General features: G+C 46.0%; 1 long non-coding RNA gene across 1 annotated transcript in view; it reads left to right on the forward strand.

Annotated features, from left to right (window-relative positions):
* LOC143384491 (uncharacterized) overlaps positions 1 to 13,226 on the forward strand; it is a 37,719-nt gene continuing 24,493 nt past the window's right edge. The window contains exon 1 of the long non-coding RNA XR_013089343.1: positions 1 to 94. This is a non-coding gene — a long non-coding RNA (uncharacterized LOC143384491). The remainder of the gene's footprint in view (positions 95 to 13,226) is intronic.

A 13,226-nucleotide genomic window follows, 5' to 3' on the forward strand; every position in this document is an offset into this window, starting at 1 on the left:
GGGCTTGAAGTCCGCACCACCGAGACCCGGGAGCTCCTCTCCAAACTTAAGAATTCAATGCTGGAGACGTGGGACTCAGTAAAAATACTGAAAAGTAAGTACATGCAGACTAATCACTTTAAAAAGTGTGAAAAGGAACATAACAGATGAAAGTTTAATAAACAAATTTACATCTTAGCAAATAATTTATAAAGCCTATGTAAGCCCAAGCAAGGTCAAGAATAGAACCTCAAAAACCATTAGATATATAATTTTCAAAATTCACAAAATAGCACATTTTGTGGCGGACCAAACATTAAAAATAAGCAAGTTCAGCTGGGCACTATGGCTCATACCTGTAATCCCAGTGGTTGGGGAGGTTGAGGCGGGAGGATAGCGAGTTAAAAGCCAGCCTCAGCAATTTAGCGAGGCCCTCAGCAACTTAAGACCCTGCCTCTAAATAAAATATAAAAAGAACTGAGGATGTGGCTCAGTGGTTGAGTGCCCCTAGGTTCAATCCCCAATACCAAAAAATAAAAAAATAAAAAATAAAAATAAAATAAGCAAGTTCAAAACAAGCCTCAGCTATTTAGCAAGGCCCTAAGCAACTTAGCAAGACCCTGTCTCAGAAAATAAAAGGGCTGGGGATGTGACCTCTGTGGTAAAGCGCCCCTGGGTTCAATCTAGTACATACATACATACATGCGTACATAAATACATGCATGAATACATACATAAATAAATAAAATAAGCAAAAGAATCACCCACAATCCCACATGAAAAAAAAGTTGACATTTAGGCTTCTAGACTTCCAGTGTCTTCTGCCATTCCGGGTAGTTGAGATTGAATCAGAGGTCCTCTACCACTAGTCCTTCTGTTTTTTGTTTGGAGAAAGGGTGCTGCTAAATTGTAGAGGCTGGCCTCCAACTTGCAATTCTGCTTCAGCCTCCTGAGTCACCGGGATTACAAGCATGTGCCATTGAGCCTGGTACTAATGCCTATTTATGTGTGTGTGTGTGTGTGTGTGTTTGAAAAATGAGATGGTACTACACGTATTCTTTCATGCCTTCAATTTTATTAAACATGCAATGAACATCTTTCCATGTCATTTTTCTACAGTATCTTTGACAGCTACATAGCACCCCAGTATATGGATGAAGGAAAGTTGTTTTAGGGGCTGAGGCTGTGGCTCAGCAGGTAGCACGCTTGTCTGCAATGCATGAGGCACTGGGTTCGATTCTCGGCACCACATATAAATAAATAAATGTCCATTGACAACTAAAATCTTTAAAAAAAAAAAAAGAAAGAAAGTTGTTTTGTTTGGGCTACTTAAAAGTTTTGTAGAACATTTAGCCAGGTGTGGTGGCACACCTGTAATCCCAGCAGCTGGGGAGGCTGAGATTGCAAGTTCAAAGCCTGCCTCAGCAATTCAGCATGGCCCTAAACAATTTTGTGAGACCCTGTCTCAAAATAAAAAGTTTTTTAAAGGGCTGGGATTGTGATTCAGCGGTAAAGCGCTCACCTCACACGTGCAAGACCCTGGTTCGATCCTCAGCACCACATAAAAACAAAAGAATAAAATAAACGTATTGTGTCTAACTACAACTAAAAATGAATTTTTAAAAAAAAAAACTTTTTTAAAAGTGCTGGGGATGTGGCTCAGTGAGTAAGCACTCCTCTTTCAATCCCCAGTACAAAAAAAGAATGAATGAATGAATTGAATTAATGAAAATACCTGGGCACAGTGACCCACATCTATAATTCCAAAGACTTGGAAAGCTGAGACAGGAGGTTGAGGTACAAACATGGCAAATTCGAGACCAGCCTCAGCAACTTAGTGACCCTGTCTCAAAATAAAAAATTTAAAGTGGTAGGGATGTGGGTTCAGTGGTAGAGCTACCCTGGGTTCAATCTCCAGTACCAAAATAAATAAATAATGAAAACAAATCTCACAGAGAATGCATTGGCTAGACAAGGTACCTTAACCTAATAGCAAGTTTCAATTTTTTGTATTTGCTGGGGATCAACCCAGCACCCCACCCCATACTCACCCCACACATGCTAAACATAGTGTACTGCCATTAAGCTACATCCCCAGATGCATTCCAAAATTATTCGTCTAGGGCTGGGGATGTGGCTCAAGTGGTAGCGCGCTCGCCTGGCATGCGTGCGGCCTGGGTTCACTTCTCAGCACCACATACAAACAAAGATGTTGTATCCGCCCAAAACTAAAATAAATAAATAAAAATTTTCTCTCTCTCTCTCTCTCTCTAAAAAAAAATTATTCATCTAGTTGCTCAATTTAGAATGGAAGAAGGCCTCTATAGAAAGTAAAGTCTAGGGCTGGGGTTGTGGCTCAGCGGTAGAGCTCTTGCCTTGCACATATAAGACTTTGGGTTCCATCCTCAGCACCACATAAAAATAAATAAAGGTATTTAAAAAAGAAGAAGAAGAAGAAGAACAGGGAGAAAAAACAAAAGTAAAGTCTACTTAAAATTCAAAGGGCACCTTTATCAAAGCAGTTTCTCAAAAGAAATGGCATTCATCACAACAGACATCCTCTGCCACGCAAGACCTCTCAAGGATAGAGGATGGTGGCAGTGTTAGGGAGACAACTTTGGAGGGTAGCTCCAAGTCTAACAGTAGGTGGCTCTGTTGTAGGATGAGTTCTTGATCCTTAAATGGGTAATTGACAGATTATGGCCTGCCACGGTGTAAATTCTCTAAGTGTCTGTCAAAGTCTTGAGTTGCATGTGTGCTATGGTTTGGATCTGAAATGTTCCCCAAAAGCCCACGTGTTGAAGGGACAGTTCCAGCCCAATACTATTGGAAGTGGTGAGATCTTTAAGAGGTAGGGCCTCATGGGTCACTAGGGATATGGACTTGCAAGGAGTGTGGAACCTCTCCCTTTTCTCTTCTTTTCAATCTTTCCCGTTACATCTGTGAGGTAAACAACTCCAGTATGACCACATGCTTCTGCCATGATGTGTTGTCTTTCCACAGGCCCGAAAGCAATGACACCAGTTGATCATAATAGAAACCTCCAAAGCTGTGAGCCAAAATCATTTTTTTGTCTTTATAAGTTGATTATCTCAGATATCTGTTTCAGTAAAAGAAATCTGACTAACACAATAAAACCCATAACAATGAAATTGAGACTGGTAATTCACATATGGGGTCTGATGAGGTATGGGGTCATATTCTGAAGGGGATAGGGAGTTCACTCCAGTTTCTTACATATGGGGTCTGTTAGGGATGCACATCTGGAGCATACAGGAGAATACACTCCGCTTTTAAATCACAGCACAACCTATTATTCATGTCTGAACAGTTGAAGTGTTTGGAGTCATTTTGAAGCTGCATAGTTTAGTCCAGTCATGGTGGCACATGCCTGTGATCCTACTGATTTGGGAGGCTAAGGCAGGAGGATAGCAAGTTCCAGGCCAGTCACAGCAATTTAGCAAATCCCTCAGAGACTTATCAAGACCCTGTCTTAACATAAAAAATAAAAAGGGCTGTGGATTTGATTCAGTGGTAAAGCCTGGAAGCGCATGGCCCACAAATGACAGAGGCAGGAGACAGGAAGCAGACCTCCTGTCAGCAAGCTTTCCTTTATTCTGTAAGCAAAGGCAATCACGAGGCACGGGAGGGCTCATTTTCTAGGTATAGGAAATGGCCCTCGGGTTGCAGAAGGAGTCTGGGTTTTATAGTTTACGATGAGGGCAAAGTAATCACTGGAGACTGCAGATGTGCGGTTTGGACAGTCAGGGACCTAGCTGAGCAGGTTCAAATTTTAACTCAAGAGAGCAGTTGTAAAAAGTTTGAAAATGAGTGTCACTGGGAAAAGCTCATAACTCCGTGTTCACTGCTTATCTTCCTTCCTCCAGGACCCATTGTTACCCACAGCTTCACTATTTGCTTTTCTTCTTCCAGGACTCATCTGCAATGAGAAAGGGTAAAAGTCTAAGGCCCAGCGTTTCATTATTTGCCTCCTTCTTCAGGACCCATTGGGGTTGGGAAGGGGCAAATGTTTGCTTTTGGTGGAGATGCTGGGATGAACCTGGGAAGGGATGAAAGTTTGTTCTTTCTCTGAGGATCCATTATTACTGGAAAGGGATGTATTAGGAGAGGTTTATTGTTTAATTTAATGTTTAATGTTTAATTTAATGCTAATTTCCCCTCCCTTCTCCCAGTCACACTACCCCCATCCCCTGCCTTTTTCCCAGGGAGCTGTCTTTTAGGAATATTATTTTCCAACAGCCTTCAAAGCCCCTCTGCATTCAATCTCTAGTCCGAAGAAGAAGAAGGAGAAACATAATACATACATAATACATTGACATGGAACACAGACCAGAACAAGTCACTCTCTCCCCGTTTGAAAAAGGGGAGCATTCCTTAACATGACTTTTTTTTTGGCGGGGGCGTGGCGGGTACCAGGGATTGAACACAGGGGCACTAAACCACAGGGCCATATCCCCAGCCCTTTAACATGACTTTTGAAGAATGAGGAAATCATCTGTTTGCCAGCCTCCTTTTGTGTTCATGTGCTATGTGTGGTTGTGTGTGTGCACACATGCATGCTTGCCTATGACTTCTCTGATTTCCTTTCGCCTTCTATTTAATGGGCCTGGAGCTTTGTCTTCTTTGATCTGGCCTAAGTTATTCTTGTCCTTCAAATTGCATTTATAAGACATTTCACATTTTCATACTTTCTAGATTAGGTTAAATCCACCATGCTGCTCCCTTCATAGCACCCCATCTTTTATCTTTCTTGAATATCTTCAGTTATCTCCTAGGGGGGCAGGGACCCTATACAGTGAACAACACCTAGTCCAGGATCTAACACATTTTTTTTCTTTATTTCTTTCTTTTTTTTTTTTTTTTTGTACCAAGGATTAAACCCAGGGGCACTTAACTACTGAGCCACATCTCCAGCCCTTTTTAGACACAGGGTCTCACTGAGTTGTTTATGGTCTCACTTTTGCTGAGGCTGGCTTTGAACTCACCATCCTCCTGCCTCAGCCTCCCCACTGCTGGGATTGTGCATGCAAGAAAAGCACTCTACCAATTGAGGTACATCTCCAGCCCCTCAAGCATCAAATTTAGCTGGATGAAAGAAGATTTTTGTGGAAGGCAAAAATCTACACTCTTTTTTTGTACTGGGGATATAAAGTGGGGGGCTTTACCACTGAGCTACATCTCCTGCCCTCTTTATTTTTTATTTTTGAGCAGGGTCTCACTAAGTTTCTGAGGGTCTTAGCTAAGTGACTGAGGCTGGCCTTGAACTTGCAATCCTTCCAGGGTACCTAGTTGGGGTCTAGGTCCTTGGTGTCCTATAACATAGAATTGAGCAAGACACACACAAGTAACAGGCAGAGTACAGATTTGTTGAAGGTGAAGGTAGAAGTAGCACTCAGTCAGGTAGAGCAGAGTGGATTCAGCAAGAGAGTCTCAAACCCTGATGTCTGGAAATAGTGTCTTATGTGCTGAGCTCTGGGCGTTTTTTTTCCTATATGAAGGCCCCCCCCATTTGCCCCAATTGGAAATAATGTCTTATGTTTTATATGTATGTTATAATTGTAAGACTGGAAGATGCCACTCCACACAACACAGATCACCAAAGAGGTTTCTGCTTTATTACAAAAGGCTGTGTGTTTATATAGGTCTAAGGAGAGGTCGAAGGGCTGAGGTAGATAACAGGTTGCCGTTTATTGGCAAGCTCTTCCATATGTCAGTTCCGGAGCCCAAGAAGTTAATTCTAATTGGGGCTAAGGCTTCCCACCAGCAGGGTTTGAACATTGGCGCCTGCGGGAATGTTTCGCGCCAGTGAAAGAAACAAAGAGGAGAAAGAGGGTCATTAGACTCCATGCTGGGGTTTTTCTCTGGGGTGCTGCTGCCGTTATATGTTTTCCCAACATTCCTCCCTTTTTGTTTTCTTAGGAATTGGGGCGTCGTTGGTCAGATCTGGCTGCTTCTGGCTGTGCAGGGGCAGCATAGGGCCTAGAAGGGGAAGTGGAGGAATGTTCGGGGGGCCAGGTCTGGGGATATCATGACAACCAGAAATAAAACCCAGTGGCTATAGACAGCTACTTCCGTAGGGGTGAAGTCTATGAAAGTTCCCTGAAACCACAAGTCATCGATGGCGTCAAACCAGTCCTGGATGGAGGAAATAGTTGGTATCAGCCACTGGTCCTGTAACAGACTCTAGGAAATATTGGAAGCATTGCCTTGACATGGCGTCACCAGCACCTGAAGAAAATCAGAGCAAACAAAAGCAGGATGAAGATAAAAATTAAAGCAAATGTCAGTTTTTGGAAGAAGTTCCATTTCAGGGGACTGACAGAGAAGAGGCCAAGGGCCATGAGGAGGCTTAAAAGGACATAAAGGCTCAAAAATCCAGGATGGCAGATTAAGAGATTCTCCGGGCTCGTTGTCTCCCACTGTCCGATGTCCGTTGCATTCCATCGCGCCTGGTAGTGAGCTTCAGCAATGAGTGAGCTGTTCTCTTGAAGATGTTGGGGACTCATCGGTCACCAGAGGCTGGTAGTACCTAAGCAGAGGCTGGTTGAAAGTTTGGTTAGAGATCTTCCATAATTGGCCCCGTAGGAAGCGAAGCAGACAGGGCAGGAACAGACACATCAGAAAAGAAGACATATGGGCCCTAAAAGAGGCAACAGCCACAATTGGAAGTGGGCTAAAAAGAAGGTGGCAAATGGGTTTTGGTTTGGTGGATTTTTCGAAGAGGTAGCCAAGTCGGTGAGCTTGACTACATTAGATTCCACAAGGCCTGATTCATTGATGTAGTAACAGCATTCTTCCCTCAAGAAAAGACAGGTTCCACCTTTTTCGGCTGTGAGTAAGTCTATAGCTCGTGGATTTTGAAGAGTAACTTGAACCAAGGATGTGATCTGCCTCTGTAAGGATGCTAGAGATTCTGCCATACAAGTGAGCGCTTGTTCAAGTTTAGAACTTAAGTCCTGTACAGCCCATAAGGAGTGTCCTAGAGCTCCACCAGAAATTCCGGCTCCCGCTGCAGATACAGCCAGTGAGAGACCCACCAGTACTGGAAGGAAAGCAGCCCGCTTATTCCTCGCTGGGGGAGACAAGAGGGCCTGCACTTCAGCTGGGGTATAGAGAGTCAATTGTGGGATAAGCGTCACCAGTATATGTGGGGTAGAGGTGTTGGTGAATAAGATAGTGATGAGAGAACCATTATACCAGAAGAATGAGCCTGGTGGTGCATAGAGGGTGAAGTTAAAGGCGATGTTAGAGTGGCAAAACTTTGACTGGGAGACACCCAAGCCTAGGAGGCAGCGCTGGATAATCACAGTATGGTTAGACTCCTCGGGCTCCCATATGGAGCGTCGGGTGAAAGGGTTCGGAGAGAACGGCGGGCAGATGGAGTGGAGAAATTTGAGAGGTCAGAAGCCTAGAAGTTCAAGGGAACCGCTGCAAGCAATGGTCGAGTCAGAGAGGCGCATAAGTAGCAATCAGTTGGTGTGATGGCCGGGAGGGTTAGATTTAAGAAGGTTACAGTTTCAGTAAGTAGTGGTAGCCATGAATACTGTGGTAGACTCCTGACATTAGGCTCATATGGATCCTGTATGGAGTCTAACAACTGCTGTTCAGAATGCTTTAAGAGGAGGATGACGATGTCCCCTGGAAAATGGTGATGACTGTGAAAATACCACTTAGAAGAGTGGGAGTCATGGTGGAGTATGGGCGGTTACACGAGACAGGCGAAGCTTTAGAGGATAGTTAGGATGTGGAGAGCAGGAGTAAAGGGGAGGTCTAGGAGGTGACTCTTGAGGCTCCACTGGGGTAGTCTTGTCATCAGCAGGTGGGGGCGGCCTCCTGGTGATATAGCTTCTACAGGATTCCTCAGTTTGATCTGCTATGAAGCATAGCATTGCTGAACATAAGTGGGATGAGGTGGCCCAGTTGAATCCAGTAACATTAAGGGCCCGATTATAGCCAGTGAAAGGCCAATCGCCTTGGCCCATAGACTGAGAGCCGATGGTGCCATCCTGTTGCCATGTCGCTTGGATGTAGAAGCGCCATCTGTGGGTTGGGATAGAAGCTTGAGAGAGATTAATGATTAGTAATAGGAGAGGGTTGGCGAGAAACTTTGAGTTTGGTGGGCCCCAGCATGGTGGAAATATGACTGTATGGGGTCCTGTCCGGCAAGGTTTCAACGACTGAGAATGTAGCTCTTGAAGTAAAACTGCATCACCCGGTTGAAAAGGGTCCGATTTAATTCCCAATTGTGCTGGAACAGAAGTAACAGATGGTGCAGGAAGACACCGGTCTGCGTGTTCTCTTAGGAGTTTGTATAGAAGCATGAGATAGGGCAGGTGTGACACAAGGGGAGGAGGAGTGACAGGAAAGTTTTATTTTTTTAAGAAAGGCATCCATAGAACAGCTCAAAGGGGCTAAGGCCTGAGGGGGCTCTAGGGGTTGCCTGAATTTGGATGAGGGCCAATGGCAAAAGATTGGGCCAGGACAGTCTGAGTTCAAGCAAGTTTAGTGAGATGATCCTTGAGAATGCCATTAGGCCTCTCAACCTTATCCGAAGATTGGGGTCAGTGGGGGATGTGGAGCCTCCAAGTGCTGTTAAGGCCTTTGGAAACTAGTTAAACAATCTGAGAAGTAAAGGCTGGACCTTTGTCTGACTGGATGGAGGCAGGAAGTTCAAACCTAGGAATGGTCTGCTCAATGAGGATTGAGGCGACAGTGTCACCAGTTTTCCTGGAGGTAGGGAAGACTTCTATCCAACTGTAAGAGAGTGCTATCCCCAAATTACAAACAGTTAAATCCTGTGTCAAGGCCTGACCAAAGTGGTAGGGACTGTCCCTGAAGCCTTGGGGTAGGCCTGTCCATGTCAGCTGTTGAAACCTAAAGAATGTAAGGTCTTCCCATGTGAAGGCAAAGAGGTAATAAGAGTCAGGATGCAGAGGCACTGTAAAGACACTAGCTTTAAGATCCAGGACAGTAAAGTGAATGGTCAAAGAGGGATATGAGAAAGAAAAGCATGAGGGCTGGAAACTGAGTGGCTAGGAATAACTGCCTCATTAATTAGGCGGAGTTCCTGGACTAAGTGATAGGCTCCTGAGGGTTTGCATACCAGAAATATAGGAGTATTACAGGGGGAGTCAGTAAGGATTGGGAGTCCCTGGGCCAGCAACCGGTGTATAATGGGCTTAAATCCCTCCCTATGTGTTTTGGAGATAGGAAATTGGGAACACAAGGAAGTTTAGTTTGGTGTTTCAGCTGGGTATGGACTGGCTTGTGGTGGGAGGCAATAACCAGCATGGAGACGTCTCAGACCTAGGGATCAGGGGGCAATGGCACAGTAGGTACTGTCAGGTCATTAGAGAGGGTAAGAGTTAAAGGCCAAAGGAGATGGGTGGTAGTATTCTTGGGGTGTAATTGGAGGGTGGCTCCTAATAATTGGAGAACATCTCTGCCTAGGAGAGGAACTGACAGGATGGAATGACCAGGATAGTGAGTGAATGGGTGTCCCTCCAGGGCACAGGCCAGGTTTACAGTTCTGTTTGGGGAGAAGGGTTTGTTATCAATCCCCATAACTGAGACCTGGGAAGGAAACAGAGGCCTAGAATGGGCAGGCAAGACAGAATAGGTAGCCCCCGTGTCCACAAGGAAGGTTATAGACTTACCCACTGCCTGGAGCATTACCCTGGGCTCGGAGAGGGCTGAGGGGGTCTTTGAATCTTGGCTTCTTCAGTCTTCTGCAAACCTCAAAAGTTCAGGAGAGGGGACTGCCTGACTGGTCATACCCCGTGCGTAGAGGTGCCAAGGAAGGGCCAGCCAGGGGCAGTCAATCTTCCAATGTCCTGTCTGCTTACATGTGGGGCATGGCCTGGAAGGAGGCCATGGGTTTGGGCATTGGCGAGCCCAGTGACCTTTGCATCCATATTTGAGACAAGCCTCTGGTGGAGAGGAATGCTGGTTCCCCTCTGAAACTTTTTCTGGAGATGTAGGCCTCAGGGCTGCTGTCAAGACCTGAGTTTCGGGTGTTACCCTCTTTTCTGCAATGGAGCCTGCTTTAAAAGCCATTTTCACCAGATCTCAGATAGGGGTCTGATAGTCCTCCTCAGCTCATTTGAGCTTTTTCTAATATCATGAGCTGATTGAGTAATGAAATGGGTTGCTAACACTGTAGCCCTGATGGGAGACTCAATATCTAGCTTAATGTATTTGGTTAGGGCCTCTGTAAGGCGGTTGAGAAATAAGGATGGATTTTCATCAGGGTTCTGGGTAATGTCCTTCAGTTTATCAAAAGTTAACTACCTTATTAGAAACTGCTTGCATGCAGTCCCAGTTAGGTTCAGTTATGGGACGTGCACTCTGACTATCCCTTCAGCACCTGCTACTTCCCTGAGAGAACAAAGCAACTGTGAGTTATAAGAGGGATCAGTGAGGCACTGACAGGTGGGAGGGGAAGGGCTTATCAGTAGAAGAAGTGAGCAGAGTGAGGCTCGGAGGGATCCGGAGATCCCACCCATTGCAGCCAGGTGGAACCCATCCTGCCCGCCTGTTGGAAGCGGGCAGCAAAGGGAGACAGGGGCTCCCGCGAAAGCTGCTTTGGCGCAATGAAGGTGAAGGACGGCAGCTCACCTGCCGGCTGAGGTGGGATCCCAAGGCCTCTCCAAGCCACCGAGGGCACACTACTGGCCCCTTTTGCCCGCCGCACCGGGAAGGTGGAACACCAGCGCACGTGTCTGGTGGGGAGACAGACTAGAAGCTTGCAGATAGAGGGACGAGCAGGGGGGCAGGGGGGTAGGGCGGCGGTGGCGGCTGCGGACAGGAAGAAAAGGGAGCGGAGAGGGATGTCTCTGCGGAAAAGGAGGGGAAGTGCACAGGCAGGGCCCCGGGGGCAGCTGCAACAGGGAGAGGGAGGGGACATGGACATGGAGGAAGAGGAGTGGGGAGTGCACAGGCAGGGCACAGAGGGGAAGGTTGGGAACAGACAGCGGAAAGCAGGACGGGGAGGCCTGGGAACTCTTTCTACCCTTTCAGGTTCTGGCAATAGTTAAAAGGTCCCGGAGGAAATTTGGATCTAAGGAGCCTTCTGGAGGCCAATGATTGTCATTATCTAGCAGATATGTGGGCCAGTCTCGGGTACAGAATCTGATAAGAATTTTGGGCTTGAGGTCCCGGGAGAGAGAGAGTAGCCAAATTCTTAAGGAGACACTTGAATGGTGAGGCTTCCGGTATAGGCGAGGAGGCACCCCTGGTTAAAGAGTGGAGGAAGGGACAGAAAAGGGAGAAAAAGAATTAACCTGGGCTGTAGAAGCTTCCTGGAAGCGTAGAGCAGATGGAGGATCATCTGGGCGTCCCCGAAGTGACCAGTCCACTGCGAGTAGGCACAGAGGGCACAGCTCGGTCGTCACCGACGAAGTGCAGTCTATGTGACCCTGTAAGGTCCAGGCCGCAAGCCACCTGACGTCAGGAAAATTTTTCCATCGAATGAGAGAATCAAGGAAGGAAAGACAGAGCCCCAGCAGAACGCAGCTCCGGGCCAGAAGTTCAGCTCCGGGCTGAACACAGCTCTGGCGGCGGAGGAAGAGACCAGAGAGCCTCTGTATACCCAGGAGGCTCACGCCCCAAAGGGAAGTGGGTCGCCAGAGGGTCCACTGCTATCAGTGAAGGTCTTAGTGGAGTGCATTCCCTCCTCCCTACTTGGCATCAGGAGAGTGCCAGTCGATCACGGGTCCGTCTCCAGCTGCTAACCTGAAGGGAGTTGGCGAGCCGGGGAGGGGGAACCTTACCTAGATCCGATCAGTGGTGAGTGCAGGGAGCCCGCGCCCCAAAAGACAGACAAGGGCGAAATGTGTCGTTGGTTGGTGACGGCGGTGGCAGAGACAGGACTCGGTTTGTCGAGCACACCATCTGCCGAGTTTCGGCACCACTGTAAGACTGGAAGACACCACACCACACGACACAGATCACCAAAGAGGTTTCCACTTTATTACAAAAAGCTGTGTGTTTATCTGGGTCTAAGGAGAGGTCACAGGGCTGAGGTAGATAACAGGTCACCCGTTTATTGGCAAGCTCTTCCATATTTCAGTTCCAGAGCCCAAGAAGTTAATTCTAATTGGGGCTAAGGCATCCCACCAGCAGGCAATCCCAGGATTCAGATGCCCAGCACCACCACCACCCCTGAAAGTGGCGCTGGCGGGAACATTTCGTGCCAGTGAAAGAAACAAAGAGGAGAAAGAGGGTCATTAGACGCCATGCTGGGGTTTTTCTCTGGGGTGCTGCTGCCATTATATGTTTTCCCAACAATAATTCACAATAAAGAAACCACCTAGGGCTGGGGTTGTGGCTCAGCAAATGAGCGCTCACCTCGCATGTGCGAGACCTGGGTTGGATCCTCAACACCACATAAAAATAAATAAGAGAAATAAAGGTATTGTGTCCAACTACAACTAAAAAATAAATATTAAAAAAAAAAGAAACCACCTAAAAATGTGTGTCTCCCCCTTGCACGTTTTAAAGTTGACATCTGAAGTTTTCATTGTACCATTTTGTTTTTTCTTTAAACTTGAACAAGAGTGTTCATAGCAGACTTGTTCCAATTGTCCCAATCTGGCAACAACCCAAATGTCTAGCAACGAGAGAATGGATTTAAAAAAAATGTGGATTTTCATGCTCGGCTATTAAAAAAAAACAAAGTGGATGAATCTCCAAAACACTGGTTTTTTTGCTTTTTTTTTTTTTTTTTTTACATTTTAGTTTTCGACGGACACAACATCTTTGTTTGTATATGGTGCTGAGGATTGAACCTGGGCCTCACCCATGCCAGGGGAGCATGCTACCTCTTGAGCCACATCCTCAGCCCCTCCAAAACATTGTTATACAAAAAGAACCAGACACAGAGTAGCTTGTGTATGGTTTTGTTTATCTGAATTCTTGTCCTTGTATTTTGTTAATATCAAACAGCTCTGGATTTAAAATATGATTTAGGGCTGGGAATGTAGCTCAGCAGTAGAGCATGTGCTTAGCATGCTTGAGGTCCTGGGTTCAGAAACCAAGAACCAAGCAATTAAAAAAAAAAAAACAAGCAATTAAAAAAAAAATTCAGGTCTGATTCAGACATGTACTTTTTATATCCTGGGCAAGTCACCTAACCTCCTGAAGCCTCAATTTATTCAACTGTAAAACTGACACAATAATAAATAAGAATAGATAGTCAATTGTGAGGCAATCTCAGTAATCAGATG

The sequence above is a fragment of the Callospermophilus lateralis genome, chromosome 18 (assembly GCF_048772815.1).
Source record: "Callospermophilus lateralis isolate mCalLat2 chromosome 18, mCalLat2.hap1, whole genome shotgun sequence".
In the NCBI taxonomy this organism is placed as follows: Eukaryota; Metazoa; Chordata; class Mammalia; order Rodentia; family Sciuridae; genus Callospermophilus; species Callospermophilus lateralis.